At 43.6% G+C, this 17,238-nt stretch overlaps 1 protein-coding gene across 3 annotated transcripts in view; it reads right to left on the bottom strand.

The window, feature by feature from the left end:
• The window catches only part of ASTN2 (astrotactin 2), a 989,820-nt gene that overhangs the window by 198,486 nt on the left and 774,096 nt on the right, over positions 1-17,238 (bottom strand). The window lies entirely within an intron of this gene.

The following is a 17,238-nucleotide window of genomic DNA, read 5'->3' on the forward strand; positions in this document are numbered from 1 at the left end:
CTCAGGAAAGTTTCTGAATATCCAAGAGCCTATAGTGATTAATTCTGTAACGTGTGGTTAACAATAACTAAAATAGTTATGACTGGTAGATGAGCGAGGAGGTGGGCCTGTCTGGGAAAGGCATTATTTCCCCTTTCTTTTCATGCTCATCTCTTCCCTTATTCAAATGTCTGGTCCTCAGTATGCTGTCGTGGGCATGAATGATGCGAGCCCCATTATGCACTGTCCTTCTTTAGCCCAACAACTAGCATTTCACATCCATGCCTTTGCTCGCCCTGGCCTACTGTTCCCTCTGCCTCTCCAAATGGTGCTCCAATGCAATGTGACCCTCTTCAGGAAGTCTTTCTTCCTTGCCCTGACCCTTCTTCTCTGATAGGTATTTCTGTTTGCAAGACCTTAACTTATTAAGTTCACTTTCTCATTCCATTTTCTGTTGGCCTCTGAAACCATATAATCGGTTCACAGAAACCACGGACCACGTCTCCCACCCTGCCCCCACCGACATTCAGTGCCTAGCACCGTGCTAGGGATATACTTGACACTTTACCAAAGAGAGAGAGTATATAATTGCAGATGGTTAGAACACATATAATCCAGTCTGTGCACGTGTGCTCAGTTGCTTCAATCGTGTCCAGCTCTTTGTGACCCTATGGGCAGTAGCCCACCAGGCTCCTATGTCCATGGGGATTCTCCAGGCAAGAATACTGGAGTGGCTTACCACGCTGTTCTCCAGGGGATCTTCCTCACCCAGCGATCAAACCCACATCTCCTACGGCCCCTGCATTGCAGGCTGATTCTTTACCACTGAGTCTACCCAGCGTAATCCAGTCTGGAGGCTCCAAAATTCATCTGAGGGGCTCTAGGGATTCCAAGAGCCATCTCAGCAGCTGCTTGAGGAGGGGCAAAAGGAAGACTGAGCGGGCAGTACTGTACAGCTGCATCTCAGCTTCAAATAGGGCTGTTCCACTTGTATCTCGTTTACAGACTGGCCTTCCATGTAATATTGCATAGGAAGAAAGGGCTCAAAGCTTGAAGAAGCAAAGTGATTTGTAGAACTCGAGAGTCCTATTTACATCATGGATGATGTGAATAGTGTCCTCAAAGCTGCCATGTACAGTCTGAGTGACAAGGCAAGGCTGTCCTATGCTGAGGGACAGAGCTTGGTCCAGATGGCAGCTTCATCCAAGCCTAGTGAAGACAGGGCAAGCTCCAGCCTTGGTGGAATACATGGGCCCTGGGCACTGAGGCCTGGGAGAAAGAAGGTTGTCTCTTGCTTTCGCTCTCAGCTTGCAGTGACTTGCAGCGGATCTGGAAATGGGCTTGCCAATTAGAAAGACAAATAAACGCAGTCTTCATTCATTACTCTCTGGGCCCTCGGGCTTCAGATCTGGGCTCCACCTTTTCTGTCTGGCTGTCAGCAAATGCTTATGAGCATCAGATCAAAGGCTCTAGGGGAAGAAGACAAGGCAGATTCCAGCTAACCAATCCTTCCGAGGGATTAAAGAAGGGTAGTTACTAAGATAAACAAAACAAAGCTGCAGAGAAGGCATCTCAGCAGCTGGGGAGACAGACAGTCTTGCATACGGACATGGCAGAAGATGATGATGGCAGTGATGATGACCTCAGGAAGTGCAGGCCAGAGGGGTAGTTTTGGAGAAGGGTGACTTCCAACTTGGGAGAGAATAACTCTTCAGGGGAGAAGGTCAGGGAAAGTCAAAGCTGCAAGGACATTAGGGAGCAGTTAGTCCACACTGCTGACCCAGAGTTCACTGAACTATGGTCCATGGGTCAAATCCAGCCTCTGCCTGTTTTTGTAAAGCAAGTTTTATTAGAACACGATCACTCTCACCTATTTACACATTGTACGTGGCTACAAATGGCAGAATTAAGTAGTTGCAATGAGGGCTCCATAAGCTCACAAAGCCTACAATATTTGCTATCTGACCCTTTGGGAAACCTCTGCTGTGTAGCTCTAAGTAATGGATGGGGAAACTGAGTCTTAGAGAAAGGTTACACAGCAATGTGGCAGCATGATGGATTAAAGGAGAAAACGAAACAGATTATAGATACACTTGGCTTATTAATCTCCAAGGAGAAAAGATAGGGTGGGGTATCTTTTCTCCATGAAATATCTTTTCAATACGTTTTTCCAATAGTTTTCAAAAGTCTAATCTGATAAAATCCTCCCATTTTAAATGAGAGGAAATTGTGTCCCAAAGAAGGAAAATGACTTTCCGAGGTGACATGATGAGTTAGTGAATCCTTTCAGCACATGACCCCAGTCCTGTTAGCCAATTCATCACTTAAACTACTATTGTTATCTCATATTTTAGGATACAGATGCCCCAACCTTCATAGCACCTTGCCATAATTTAACTGCGAAAAAATGTGTAACGTGGTCCTGGGAGCAAGTATTCCCTGGATTAAACAAACATTCTTGGCCATCTGGTTAAAGATCTAACTAACAATAGAACAAGCTATTGATCTTTGTTGATCTGTTTTGTCACAAATATTTTTTTTTTTCAATCTATTGGTTCAAAAAACAGGGCTAAAAGCCCACAGACCAAGCTGAAGATTGCATTCCAGTATTAGTATAGAATCCATGCTGAATTTAAGGGCTTATTTTGCAAAAGAAAGACACTTGGGTATCATCTGGTCCAAACTCGTCTCTTAACAAGAGAGGAACTGAGGCCTAAATGGAAAAAGGGATTTACCACTAAGTCCCATGCACATTTATTTACAGAGATCCTTTTTGTAAGGATTGTGTCATGCCTAAGTTATGATCCGGAGGAGAGTTACAACAGGGAAGACCATTAGCCATTCTATTAATTATTCCTCTGTAGACACTACAATTGCAAAAGCTAATTGCTTCTGATCCAACCTCGCTCTGTGGCTAAAGTCATCTTTTCAAAAGGCAAACTATATTCTTCTGCTTAAAACTCTTTTTAGGAGAGTGTTCACTGTTCTGAGGATGAAGACCAAAATCCTTAACCATGGCACATAGGTAATGAGGGACCTAGACTACTTGTGTGCCTCTTGGGTCTCATCTGTCATTCTCTCCCTTCTAGTTCCCCTACTTTCAGCTGCACTGGCCATTATGCTTCTCGCCTACACCCTGCCCTTTCTCTGTGTCTTGGCACATGCTCTTCTCTCTGGATAGAACGCTTTCCCCATCCCAGCCTCTGCCCCTGCCTTCTCTTAGTTCAAACCCCCACTCACCCTTCAGATCTTAGTTCAGGGGCCAGTTTCTCAGAAACACCTTGTCTGAACTCCATCCCTGTGCCTCTAATCTCTATTACAGTTTCATACTAAACTTCCTCACAAGCATCCTGTTCTATGTATCACCTGTAGTGTCTTCAGACTAGAAGCTCCATGAGGGAAGGGTCACTGTCAGTCCTTCTGACAACCATATCCACTTCACACATGACCTGGAGCACGTTAGACTTTCAGTAATATTTTCAATCATGTATTTGAATACATGTATATTTATATGCCCTGATCACTGTGCTATCTCATCGAAGCCCTGATGAGTCTAAGAGCCAAGCTTTGTGAATTTCGGGATTGACAGTTAATTGATGGCTTGCAATCAAGTGGCAAGTTCTTCTCAGAGTAAAATTAGCTCTCTCAATTGAAAGGTTAACAGATGAATAGCTGATCAATTTGCCAGTTGTTCTGACCTCCTCCGGGTTCTCACATAGACCCTTGCCATTGAGGGGATGGGAGAGTTTAGTTAAAACAGGCTGCCTTTAACAGGCCAAGGATAAAGAGCATTTTTGAAGAGACTTATCCTCTGTTCACATTTCCCATCCCTCTGAACAATGCTTCCAAAATAGGATCATGTCTGGTTTCAAGCCCAATTCAGTTCCAATGACACTACAGCCCATTCATTTGAGAACCTGCCAACTGAACTCTCTTTTTTCTCCTCCCAAATTCCTGCTGGGTATTATTTTGTTGCCACCAGAAAAAAAATTAAAAAAAGGCTCGGTTGAAGTGACAACTCCTTGTTGGGAGGGCAGCCAGGGCTTTTCGGCAGGAGGTGATGGCACCGCTTGCCCTCATCCAGAAAACAAAACAAAGGCCTCAGACTGAGGGCTTCTGGGAGAGCCAAAGCCGCCTGAGTGTTTGTTCAATATTCGGCAACAGTGCAGGGCGCTGCCTCCGAGTCAGACGGGCTTGCTTTGGCAATAGGCTTGCACTTGAAGCATTTAAAGACTCCACAGGGACCAGAGGGGCTCAAATTAGAAACGTTAAGGGTGGGGGAGAGAGGGGGAGACTTTTATATCATAAAGAATGGCCTTTATTACAGCAATGGCCTCCCAGGAGTTGCTGAAATGGGATCACTTCTTAGGTGGAGTTACTGTCTCCTGTTGGAGGAAAGCAACTGCTGTGAAGCTTGACTCAAGGACCCACAGAAATCTCCTTCAGAAAGGGGAAGTAGCCTGCTGAAACGGCATCATCAGTGCAGCAAGGGCCACACTTCTGCGCTGTGCAACCTGAACTGCCCAGCCTGACGGTCAAAATCCAACACCATCAGTGTGTCCTTTACAAATAACAGTATCAACCCGAAAGGCTACTTGTAGGGATCAGATAAGGTGCCTGGCAGAAGTTGAGCACTCAGTCAATGCTAGTTATCAGTGTTGTTGCTGCGATTGTTTTAATTATCACTGTGCTGTTGTTGTAACGAGACGTTAAAATTGAAATTTCTACACCCAAACAGAATGGAAGTGAAAGCCCCAAGCCAGGCCCCTATAGGCAGAATTTACAAAGGAGATGAATCCTCACTGGTTTCATAACTCTAGAAACCTCAGCCAGAACAAGGAACTAAAACGAGGTCAGAGAGTAGACAGAAAGGATTTAGGGGAGATTTGCTTTGGAGACAGCTATTACCTAATGTTTAGAGTCCTCAGCACCCCAGGTAGGTCATGTGGAGCATGCTACCTCCTAATCCTAAATTTTGGGCTAAGAGGCCTCAAAAGAGTGCCTCCTAGAGAAACCACTACATGTCTCAGCAACCAGAGCTTTATGCAAGTCTCAGGACTAGGGTCTTACCCCACCTGCAAAAGCTCCAGTGGCCTGTGGCAGCGGAACAGAAGGGGCTGCAGAAGGGTGAGCCCAAGTCACAGAGGTTGCCAGTGGGAAAAATGCCAGACTATTTCCCCTGGACCAGCTGTGGGTCACATAAGAGAATGAGCTGCGCTGGATCTGTCTTGAGTCTTCCTCAGGAGGAATGGTAACAGAATGGGTCCCCACCGTGAGCCTCTCCAGAAGGTGGGAAGCCAGAGAAACAGAGGGTGGAGGGGGATGAGCAGCAGCCAACCAGAGATGCCGCATCATCCTGGGTCTTAGGAGAAGCCCCTGGCCACAGGGACCACTGAAAAGCGCCCCAAGGGAAAGGGCTGGTCTTCAAACCCAGCGTCAGCATCCGAGAAAACAGAGCCAGATACTAGCGAAGCAGGACAAGTGTGTTGCCCAGTCACTCAGTTGCATCCAGCTCTCTGCAACCCTACGGACTGCAGCCCGCCAGTCTCCCCTGCCCATGAGATTTCTCAGGCAAGAATACTGGAGAGGGCTGCCATTTCCTACTCCAGGGGATCTTCCCAACGCAGGGATCGGACCTGCGTCTCCTGCCTTGGCAGGTGAATTCTTGACCACTTGGGCCAGCTGGGAAGCCCACCAGGGCAAGTATAACCTTCCTAATCCTAATATTCCTCCCTCTTGCTCTGACTATGAAGGAAGGGGAAGCGGAGGAACAGTAGAGAGAAAGAGCACCGAGGCTAACCTCGCCCCGCCTCCTAAGGCTCTCACTAAGAAGGGAGAGGAGATTTGACTTGTTGGATTTAGAGATTTGATTAAAAACTTAGACTAGACATCCTAATTCCTGATGTGAAACTGTGATATCAACTTAAAATGTCTATAGCACAGTCTGTTCCATAAAAATGATAGATTAGGTGTGGCTTGCTAAGATTTTCAGCTAGAGGCAGAGGAAGATTATCTAGTGACTATGATAAAAGGAATATGGGAACCAACTCACATACTTTCAAACATACATATATTCATAAACTATATTTGATCATTCTCAATTTGTACTATCGACTGAACTATCACATCATCATCATTATTATAGTACTTGAAAGTGAAAATCACTTGGCTGTGTCTGACTGTTTGCGACCCCATGGACTCTAGCCCACCAGGCTCCTCTGTCCATGGAATTCTCCAGGCAAGAATACTGGAGTGGATAGCCATTCCCTTCTCCAGGGGATCTTCCCGACCCAGGGACTGAACCCAGGTCTCCCACATTGCAAACAAATTCTTTACCATCTCAGCCACCAGGGAGGTCCAATCATACTGCTTATCACACTTTACATGTTAATGTTAAATTAACAGCTGTCTCCCTGACTAAACTGTGAGCTCCATAAGAACAAGAAATAGAACCAGTTTCAGTGACTGCATCACCAGCACAGAGGTCAAAGTCTGATGTCCTGTAGATGGTTTGCAGGTAAATATCGGAATCAATAGTTGAAAATGTAATCTGATCCTTTTCTTCCTTTAACCCCCTCTATTCCTATCCATTCCAATCAATCCATCCTAAAAGAGATCAATCCTGGGTGTTCATTGGAAGGTCTGATGTTGAAGCTGAAACTCCAATACTTTGGCCACCTCATGCGAAGGGTTGACTCATTGGAAAAGACCCTAATGCTGGGTAGGATTGAGGGCGGGAGGAGAAGGGGACGACAGAGGATGAGATGGTTGGATGGCATCACCGACTCGATGGACATGGGTTTGGGTAGACTCCGGGAGTTGGTGATGGACAGAGAGGCCTGGCGTGCTGCAATTCATAGGGTCGCAAAGAGTCGGACACGACTGAGCGACTGAACTGAACTGATTCCTATAACCCTTATCAGACTTCAAATCCACTATCTCAATCTTATCACCATATCCCTAAAGGCAGATAGTCTTAACCTTACCTTATTAATGTACAGAAGACAACAGAGGGAATTTGCTCAAGACCACACAGCTTATAACTAGTCTAGTTTTTTGTACCTGGCTCTACTGCTCCATTCACTGTATTTTTACAAACACTTGGGCCTTCCCAGTTCCTGCCACCCCCAGACAATAACCCTAGGCTCCCATCCCTTTCCATGGGCTAAGGGATCTCATGGGTATAAGAGGCATTTTAAAGGTCGGCTGGTCAGAAATTCCATCTGTTTCATCCACCACCAAATAATTCTAACTGCTTTTTGAACACAGAACTCATTACCTTTTTAGGCCTGCAGGTTCATTATGGGAGAGCTCTGTTGAACCAAGACCAGCTTCCCATCTAAAAACTGCGATTCGCATTCTAAGCACAAAACCCAGACTCAGGGCTACCTATGCACTTGTGCTTTTTGGACACCCTGTCCACAGTGCTCAAGGCTGCCCCCTACTGGGGGATCATGATAAAATTAGCCACCTAACTGCTGTTCAGGTGAATGAGCTCCCACAATCAGTAACTGTGAGGGCATTCTTGAGTGGTTTCTGATGAAGGCGTGTATGTCTGAATGTGGGATGTGTGTGCTTTACGTGCATGTTTGAGGAACTGAAAAAGAAGCAACAGTGGAGACGCTAGAAAGAGGAGAGGTCTACAAAACTGCGAAATCCGAAGGCAACTGATGTTCTAATCTGCAGCTTCTTCCCCAAATGCACAATATGCTCAACTGCAGAAGGGCAGCTATAGCACAGTGACTTGCTTGGGTTTAACTTTCAGCTCTTCCATTTCCAGCTGGACCACCTTGGACAAGTCACTTAGCCTCCCCGGGGCTTCACTTCCTCATGTGTAAAAAGTCATCGACATTAGTACAGAAATCTTGGACTATTTAGAGAATAAATGAGAAACAGAACCCAAAGAAGAAATTATAAATTCTAGGCTGTCAGGAACATCCTCAGAGGTCATTTATTCCTGCGCTCGGCCTTCGGCCCAGCATTATTCATTCCTGTGCGTGTCTGAATCTGTGAAGCTTTCCTTGTAACCTGCTTGCACTTTAACCACACTGTCAGAAATCTCCTTAACTACGTGCTTCCTACCTGGTGGAACACAGTAGACAAAGGTAGGATTGAGAGCTTAAGTCCCAAGCTATTAAGTCAGATTCTGAATTCTGGGCAAGTCACCTTGTCTCTCTAACCTTCGTTTTTCTCATTTATATAATGAGGATACTAATTCCTCATTGAACTGTTCTGAGCATGAGAGGAGAGATACAGCACCTAAGATCTCACATACCTCTTGCAGTCATCCTGGCAAGTAGAAATTTTGCCCCCTTTTATGGAGAAGGGAACTGGGGCTCAGAGTGCCAGTGCGTAACCTACAAGAGGATACTTATTTCAAAGGACAGCAGGTAAATCTCTGCGGAGAGTCATATTCTCTGTGGGGCAGGGAGAGGGACCCCTGGGCAATGCCCAGTAGCCCAGTAGTGGCTGATATCTTTTGTCTGCAAATTACATTTTGATATTTTTAAGAAGTACAAAAATAGCCATATGGTTCTGCTGTATTATTTGCCCTAAAGTAAGTAAAAGGCAGAATGAAGAATCCCAGTGCAGCTCAGTGGGTCCAAAAATGGCTCTTCCCACAGACTAAGGCATGCTCAGCCCCCGCCTCCCCCCGACTTCGATCTCCCCTGCTGTTCAGGGAGCAGTCAGCCTTGAAGTGGAATCACGCACTCCAGCCTCTTGAGACAAGGTGGTCTGTGGTCAGTCAGGGATGGGAAGGGAAACAAAAGTCCATGTGCGATCTTCTGCTGCCCTCTAGTGTCTGTTTGAGATGACTGCTCTTGGAAAAAAGCCTTTCACTCTTTCATGCCAAAGTGAGATTACTGTGCGCAAAGCAACTTGCTAGGTTCTGAGGACAACAAGGAGGACAGTGAAGACGTAGCCTACTGCAAGATGGAAGAGTTCTGAACAAGCATTCACTAAGAAGGGCTAGCAATGCCAGGTCTGGAGCTAGGCATGGGGAGGAGGGGTGGCGCTATGAACCATGATTTGTTTCAAAATCCCAGTGGCACTTAAGTGTAGAGATTTGAGTGTGTCAGCTAGGAAGGAAAAGCCAGAAGAGAAGGAAAGGGGAGAGACAGAGATGAGGCAGAGAGAGGAGAGATAAAGGATGGAGCAGGATCTCGAAGGAAATAGGAAGGAGTGAACTCCCTGGTAGCAATGGAAAGGATGTGGTCTGAATGCCAGTCAGATCTGGGGCTGAATTTCAGTTTAATCAAAACTATGCATTTAACTATGCATTTGATCAAAACTATGCCTTTGGATGGCATCACTGACTCAATGGACATGAGTTTGAGCAAGCTCCGGGACTTGCTGATGGACAGGGAGGCCTGGCATTGCTACAATCCATGGGGTCATAAAGAGTCCGACAGGAATGAGTGACTGAACTGGACTGATGCATTTGACCAGAGCTTCTGTGTACAGCTGTGTGAGCTGTGTACTGCACGAGAGCTTCACGGCAAGGTGCTGAGAGGGTGCTGAACCCCGTCTCTGCTCCGCTGGCCACCCCTGTGCCCACGGCACTGACCCAAGCAGAGGACAGTTCATGTGTGCTAAGTCGCTTCAGTCATGTCCAACTCTGTGCGACCCTGTGGACTGCAGCCCGCCAGGCTCCTCTCTCTATGGGATTCTCCAGGCAAGATTACGCGAGTGGACTGTCATACCCTTGTTCAGGGTATCTTCTTGACCCAGGGATCGAACCTGGGTCTCTTAGATCTCCTGCATCGGCAGGCGGGTTCTTTACCACTAGTACCACCCGGGAAGGAGAGGAGCACCACTTCTTAATTCATGTAAAAGGGGACTGAGGGCAAAGCTAAGGCCCTGGGTGTGACCCGGACCAGCTGCTTCCAGTCTCAGAACTGCTACTGCTTGCTTTACGCATAAAATGAAGGCTATTATCACCAACATTAAAAGTTACCGTTAAGAGTTTAATATAATGTCTGCCCGTGCCTTTCCAGAGATTTCAGTTCTTACTATAACAATCTGGTTTTATTTTTAAGATGTGGTGGGATAAGTGCTTGAAAAAAGGGAGAGGGTAGAAAGGAAATTCTCATTTCCTGAGCTTCTATTCTTTGCCAAACACAAGAAACTATAAATCTCATTGAATCATCACAATGGTGCTTTGGATGAGGAATATTACCATTTTTATAACCATATTTTACAACCGAGGAAACGAGAGGTTCTGAGAGGTGACAGGCTGCAGCCAAAGGCCATTAGGCGTTCAGTCTGCGACTTCAAAGCCTCTTTCTGATGAAACACAGAAGCATCGGTAACAGGAAGGCTGCTTTCTGCTCCCTGGGCTCCCATTCCTTCTCTGCTCAAAACTGATTCCACTTGAGGGAGGATCCCAACATTAGTTCCTCCCCCCCAACCCCCCACCCCACTCCAGTAGCTTCATAGGGATCACGGAGGGAATGCCCAGAAGGAATCATTCCTAGACAGGGTTTAGGGAGTGAGAGGCCTTTGAGATGCTAATGGCCAGCCTGAAATGAAGACTCCCAGATCCTGCTGCTTAGGCATGACCTTGAGGCAGCAATGGGTTCAATTCCTAGGGAAGATCCCCTAGAGGAGGAAATGGCAACCCACTGAATATCCTTGCCTGGAGAATCCCAAGGACAGAGGAGCCCGGTGGGCTACAGTCCATGAGGTCGCATAGTCAGACATGACTGAGCGGCTAACACACACACTCTGAGGCAGTACAGCCGGCCACCTGGGGCTGCGGAGATCGCCAGGTTAAAACATCAGGGAGGGTGTGAACCTGGGCTGGCTCGGATGGAGTCTTTGGTGCCATCAGAAAACAAACTGCCATCCTCTGAGCACTTTTCTAGGGGGCTCCAGTTATCTGTCACATACCCAAGTCTTCATGTTCACTGAAATCTTCGCAATACTCAGTTTAAAAGGTCACCTGTAAGCAAGTTGATAGGCAATGCTTTTGGAGAGCATGTTCAAGGTGAGTTACTGCACCCACTAGCTTCCCTCTTCCCTGGAGCAGTGCTTCTAGGAACAGGAAAAGGAACTAATGAGACTCCCCATCAAGAAATAACATTAAATACAAAACAGAAACAAAAATAAAAGACTGAGACCCATTTGGGATTCTGTCTTACCACTGAGGAAATCAGTAAAATTAACTATTGCTATGATTTTACATGCACATACTCTAGGCCAGGTGTACTGCTACTTGTCTTGCATACATTGTCAGGGTTCAGGATAAATCATGGTTTCATTATCGCATTTTCAGGTTGAGGAAACGGAAGCTCAGAGAGGTGAGATTGGGGAGAATTAGGCTTCCAGTTTGACCTATCTCACTTCTAAACACGTTCCCACGATCTGACACTGTCTCCACTCTGCTATTTTGCTGGAGATTCAGGTTGTGAATTCTGGAAATCAAATGTGTGTAATTTCTGTTGCTTCTGTCCATTACATCATAGTGATGTAGTGATAAGCAATGTGGCCCTTAAAGAATAATTTACAGACATCAGATAGGGAATTGGTTAAAAACACCATGGTGCATCCACACAGTAGAGTCTGTTCTTAAGCAGGAATTGGGGGCAATCTTCATATGTGATATGGAGTAATCATAATGTGTTTTATTAAATCAAAAATACAGAATATTTATAGTGCTCTATTTTGTATAAGCAAGAAGAGGTATGTACATACAAGTGGATATAATCACATTGTATCTATGTTATATCTATCTATATGTAAGGAGATAGATATACTATGTGCTATATTATGTATATGGAGTAGGAGATGGCAAACCACTCCAGTATTCTTGCCTGGAAAATACCATAGACAGAGAAGCCTGGCAGGCTCCAGTCCATGAGGTTGCAAAGAGTCAGACACGACTGAGCACAACATATTATGTACAATCTGTATTATACAGATTATGTCTATATTAGATATGATTTTTCACTAAGAAACACTGGACAATTAATCAAAACTAATAAAAACGGTTGGACTTTTCTGGTGGCATAGCGGATAAGAATCCGCTTGTCAAAGCAGGGGACATGGATTCAATTCCTAGTCCAGGAAGATTCCACATGCCCCGAAGCAATGAAGCCCGTGCACCGCAGCTATTGAGCCTGTGCGCCGCAGCTACGGAGCCCATGCGCTGCAGCTGCTGAAGCCTGCATGCCTCAAGCCTGTGTTCCACAGCAAGACAAGTCACAGCAGTGAGAAGCCTTCACACTGCAACCAACAGTAGTCCCCACTTGCCACAACTGGAGAGAGCACATGTGCAGCACCGAAGACCCAGAACAACCGGGAAAAAAAAAATTAATTAAATTAAAAAAAAAAAAAAAAGGTTACCTACTGGGGGAGTGAGGAAATAGGATCAAGGGAACAAGGTCGAAGCCAAAGTTTTCTTAGTGAATTTTGTTTTATAAGTTTTAGCTTTGGAACCACATCAAATTTTTACAGAATTTTTTTTAAATCAAAAAAGCAAAACAATCTCTACAAATTATATGCAAATTTTAAATGAACATATCCAGCTATATATCAAAGTGTTGGATAACTACAGAGAAAATAGTTATAAGGGTTTAAAGCACAGTATTTTGATTTTACATGCTTAGTGAGAAACAGTCCAAAGGAAAAAAAATGTTCTGAAAATAAATTCTAAACTAGATGCGTTGGGCTTACTGCTATGTGTAATATTGATATTGCTATTTTGAAACTACTGTGTATATTATGTAAGCTATAGCAAACAAGCCATTATGTTACCATCACTAGGAACTAAGATTATCACACGTAAGAAATAGCCAATTAGGGAATAAAGTCAAAGGAGTTGAGAAAAATTCTGCACCTTGAAATTTCTATTGGAAATAATGTATATACACTAATGATTTGTTTTTCTCTTTCAAAAAAAATGAACATTTCATCTCTCTGTCTGCTGAAAAGGCTTGAAAGTAATGGTAACCTAACAACAAAAAATACCCTTAATACCCAGATTCTTGTTTTTAAATATCATTTTCCACTAAAAGGAACTCAAGATTCTTGGAAACATTCCTTATTCTAAGTCTGGGATAGGTATGGTACAAGCTGAGCCTAGGATATCTTGCTGTGCCAAAAAGCAATACTGCTGCCAAACACCAATGTGATCATTTCAAAATGACAGGGAGACCAGTTTAGAGGGGCTCACACAGGCCTAATGTTGAACAAAGTGAACAATGACTGTGACTGATTAAAAGATCAGATAAATCCATTTCCTGTAATTCATAGCGTTCCTCAAACCAAAGCCATAGCCAAAACCCAAGCTGGAAAAACAAACAAAATTTTTCTGTTCACCACTGGGGATGGCTCAGAGATCAGCTCATTCCTCTGAAAATTGGTAAAAGACAAGTAGTAGTCAAGATTTTATCACATGAACTGGATTTCAAGGTAACCACAACTTACTTTATGGAAGTACTGAAGTTAATACAAGTGGAAGAATGACAGAATTAGAAAGTTACCATTTTGCAACCCCTAATAAAATAATACATCTAGGCAGCTATCATTGAATGCTAAAAACCATTAGGAGAAAGGCCGATGGGAAATGTTCTAATGAATGGGTCAGATTCACAGCACCTGAACCTCAAGCCGATCAACCTTAACTTCACCAAAAGTAAAAATCAGACATTAATATGATATGATGCCATAGGAAGTACATGACACAATCTGTAAACTTCAGCTGGTGATTAGGCCCGTGGATAGAATTCAATGGTCTATAAATTCATATATGGAAAAAATGTACCTCCTGGAACTTCCATGGCAGTCTAATGGTTAAGACTCTGCATTTCCACTATAGGGGGCGTGGTTTTGATCCTTGGTCTGGGAACTAAGATCCCACGTGCCCAGTAGAGCAGCCAAAAAGTCTTTATTTTCAGTCTCCTCTAAATCCAATTTAGAACCTTAAATTATGAACGTAAGCAACTACAGTATAGTAGCACTTCCTAAGACTTTGATGCAATCAAACTCACATATTTTTTTCATCACAATAGTTACAAATATCTCTAAACATTTACATTAAACACTATTTAGAATTCATGAGAGTTGCTGGACCCTCCACTAGATCTTGTCCTATATAAAGGAGCATATGCTTTGCTACACTGCAAATTTGGTGAAATGAAACACAATGGTCTACAAAAGAAAGAAGTCATAAAGATGTAATTATACTTCATTTTATGCATTTGAAACCATTACTCTGACAAGGCAGTTTTAATTGTTCCACAAAAGTCCAAGGGACAAAAAAATTAGTGATGAATCTTTAGGAGAGAATAACAAGTTTAAAAACTCCATGGGTAAGTCATCAGCTAAATCTGAGAAGTGGAAAATTATTGTTTAAAAATTAGAAAATATAAAAAGAAAAAGAAAACATGAGTCAATGTCTTCAAGAAAAAATAGCATGGGCAGAATTATAGATAACTATTACAGATTAAAGGAAATCTAGTACAGTATGGAGACATTTTGATCCTTATTTAAACATATCTACTATACAAAGATATTTTGAAGTAATTAGGGGAATTTGAATATGAACTGCTAGATGTGACAATGATGTTGAGATGATGTTAAAGCATAATGATCTGTTAGAGATGCATACTGTATTTACAGGAGGAATGATAGGATATCTGGGGTTTGCTTTAAAAGACTCCAGAAGCAAACAAGCAAATTGAAGGTGAGAAACGGCTGAAGCAACACTGGCAAAATATTGACAACAATATTTGCAGGGTGATGGGCACAAAATGATTCACTATCCCATTTTCTCTCCTTGTATGTGTTCTTTTCTCAATAAAACACTGAAAAGAAGTGGGCTGCCAGAGTATTACCCAACATCAGTAAAGGCAACTAGCTGGGGAGTAGCACTGATATTATGTACTCACGTGATGCTATATTCTAAATGTACTTTCATCACCTATGTTTTTTAAAAAATGCCATAATAACCTATAATGGAAAATAACCTGAAAAAATATACATACTAAATCACCTTGCTGTAACTAGCAGAAGCTAGTTAGCAGAAGCTAACACAACATTGTAAATCAACTAATTTTAAAAAAAATAATATTTTCCCACTTTTAGAAAGGGTCTTTCTAGGTGGCACTCATGGTAAAGAATCTACTTGTCAGTGCAAGAGATGTGGGTTTGAGCTCTGGATGAGCAGATCCCCTGGAGTAGGAAATGGCAACCCGCTCTAGTATTCTTGCCTGGAAAATTTCATGGACAGAGGAGCATGGCAGGCTATAGTCCATGGAATTGCAAAGAGCTGGACACAACTAAGCACATATTTTTTAGAAAAGAGCTTCCCTGATGGCTCAGTGGTAAAGAATCCACCTACCAATGCAAAAGAAGCAAGAGACATGGGTTCGATCTCTGGGCTGGCAACATCTCCTAGAGAAGGAAATGGCAACCCGCTCTAGTATTCTTGCCTGGAAAATTCCATGGACAGAGGGGCTTCAGTTCAGTCGCTCAGTCCTGTCCAACTATTTGTGATTCCATGGACAGCAGCAAGCCAGGCTTCCCCATCCATCACCAACTCCTGGAGCCTGCTCAAACTTATGTCTATCGAGTCTGTGATGCCATCCAACCATCTCATCCTCTGGCGTCCCCTTCTCCTCTTGCCTTCAATCTTGCCCAGCATCACAGTCTTTTCCAATGAGTCGGTTCTTTACATCAGGAGGCCAAAGTATTGGAGCTTCAGCATCAGTCCTTCCAATGAATATTCAGGACTGATTTCCTTTAGGATTGAATGGTTGGATCTCCTTGCAGCGCAAGGGACTCTCAAGAGTCTTCTCCAACACCACAGTTCAAAAGCATCAATTCTTTGGCGTTCAGCTTTCTTTATGGTCCAGCCCTCAAATCCATACATGACGACTGGAAAAACCATAGCTTTGACTAGATGGACCTTTGTTGGCAAACTAATGTCTGCTTTTTAATATGGTGTCTAGGTTAGTCATAGCTCCTCTTCCAAGGAGCAAGTGTCTTTTAATTTCATAGCTACAGTCACCATCTGCAATGATTTTGGAGATCAACAAAACAAGGTCTGTCACTGTTTCCATTGTTTCCCCATCTATTTGCCATGAAGTGATGGGACTGGATGCCATGATCTTTGTTTTTTGAATGTTGAGTTTTAAGCCAGCCTTTTCACCCTCCTCTTACACTTTCATCAAGAGGCTCTTCAGTTCTTCTTCACTTTCTGCCATAAGGGTGGTATCATCTGCATATCTGAGGTTATTGATATTTCTCCCGGCAAACTTGATTCCAGCTTGTGCTTCATCCAGTCCAGCATTTTTCATGATGTACTCTGCATATAAGTTAAATAAGCAGGGTGACAATATACAGCCTTGACCTACTCCCTTCCCAATTCAGAACCAGTCCATTGTTCCATGTTCGGCTCTAACTGTTGCTTATTGACCTGAATACAAATTTCTCAGGAGGTGGGTAAGGTGGTCCGGTATTCACATCTCTTTCAGAATTTTCCACAGTTTGTTGTGATCCACACAGTCAAAGGCTTTGGCATAGTCAATAAAGCAGAAGTAGATGTTTTTCTGGAACTCTCTTGCTTTTTCGATGATCCAACGGATGTTGGCAATTTGATCTCTGGTTCCTCTGGCTTTTCTAAAACCAGCTTGAACATCTGGAGGTTCTCGGTTCACGTACTGTTGAAGTCTTGCTTAGAGAATTTACTAGCGTGTGAGATGAGTGCAATTGTGTGGTAGTTTGAGCATTCTTGGGCATTGCCCTTCTTTGGGATTGGAATGAAAACTGACCTTTTCCAGTTCTGTGGCCACTGCTGAGCTTTCCAAATTTTCTGGCATATTGAGTGCAGCACTTTCACAGCATCATCTTTTAGGACTTGAAGTAGCTCAGCTATAATTCCATCACCTCCACTTGCTTTGCTCATAGTGATGCCTCCTAAGGTCCACTTGACTTCACATTCCAGGATGTCTGGCCTAGGTGAGTGATCACACCATCATAATTATCTGGGACATGAAGATCTTTTTTGTATAGTTCTTCTGTGTATTCTTGCCACCCCTTCTTACTATCTTCTGCTTCTGTTAGGTCCCTACCGTTTCTGTTCTTTATTGAGCCCATCTTTGCATGAAATGTTCCCTTGGTATCTCTGATTTTCTTGAAGAGATCTCTAGTCTTTCCCATTCTATTGTTTATTTCTGGGCACTGATCACTGAGGAAGGCTTTCTTATCTCTCCTTGTTGTTCTTTGGAACTCTGAATTCAGATGGGAATATCT

This window comes from Giraffa tippelskirchi, chromosome 1 (genome assembly GCF_054371585.1).
Source record: "Giraffa tippelskirchi isolate mGirTip1 chromosome 1, T2T-mGirTip1v1.2.pri, whole genome shotgun sequence".
NCBI classification, from domain to species: domain Eukaryota; kingdom Metazoa; phylum Chordata; class Mammalia; order Artiodactyla; family Giraffidae; genus Giraffa; species Giraffa tippelskirchi.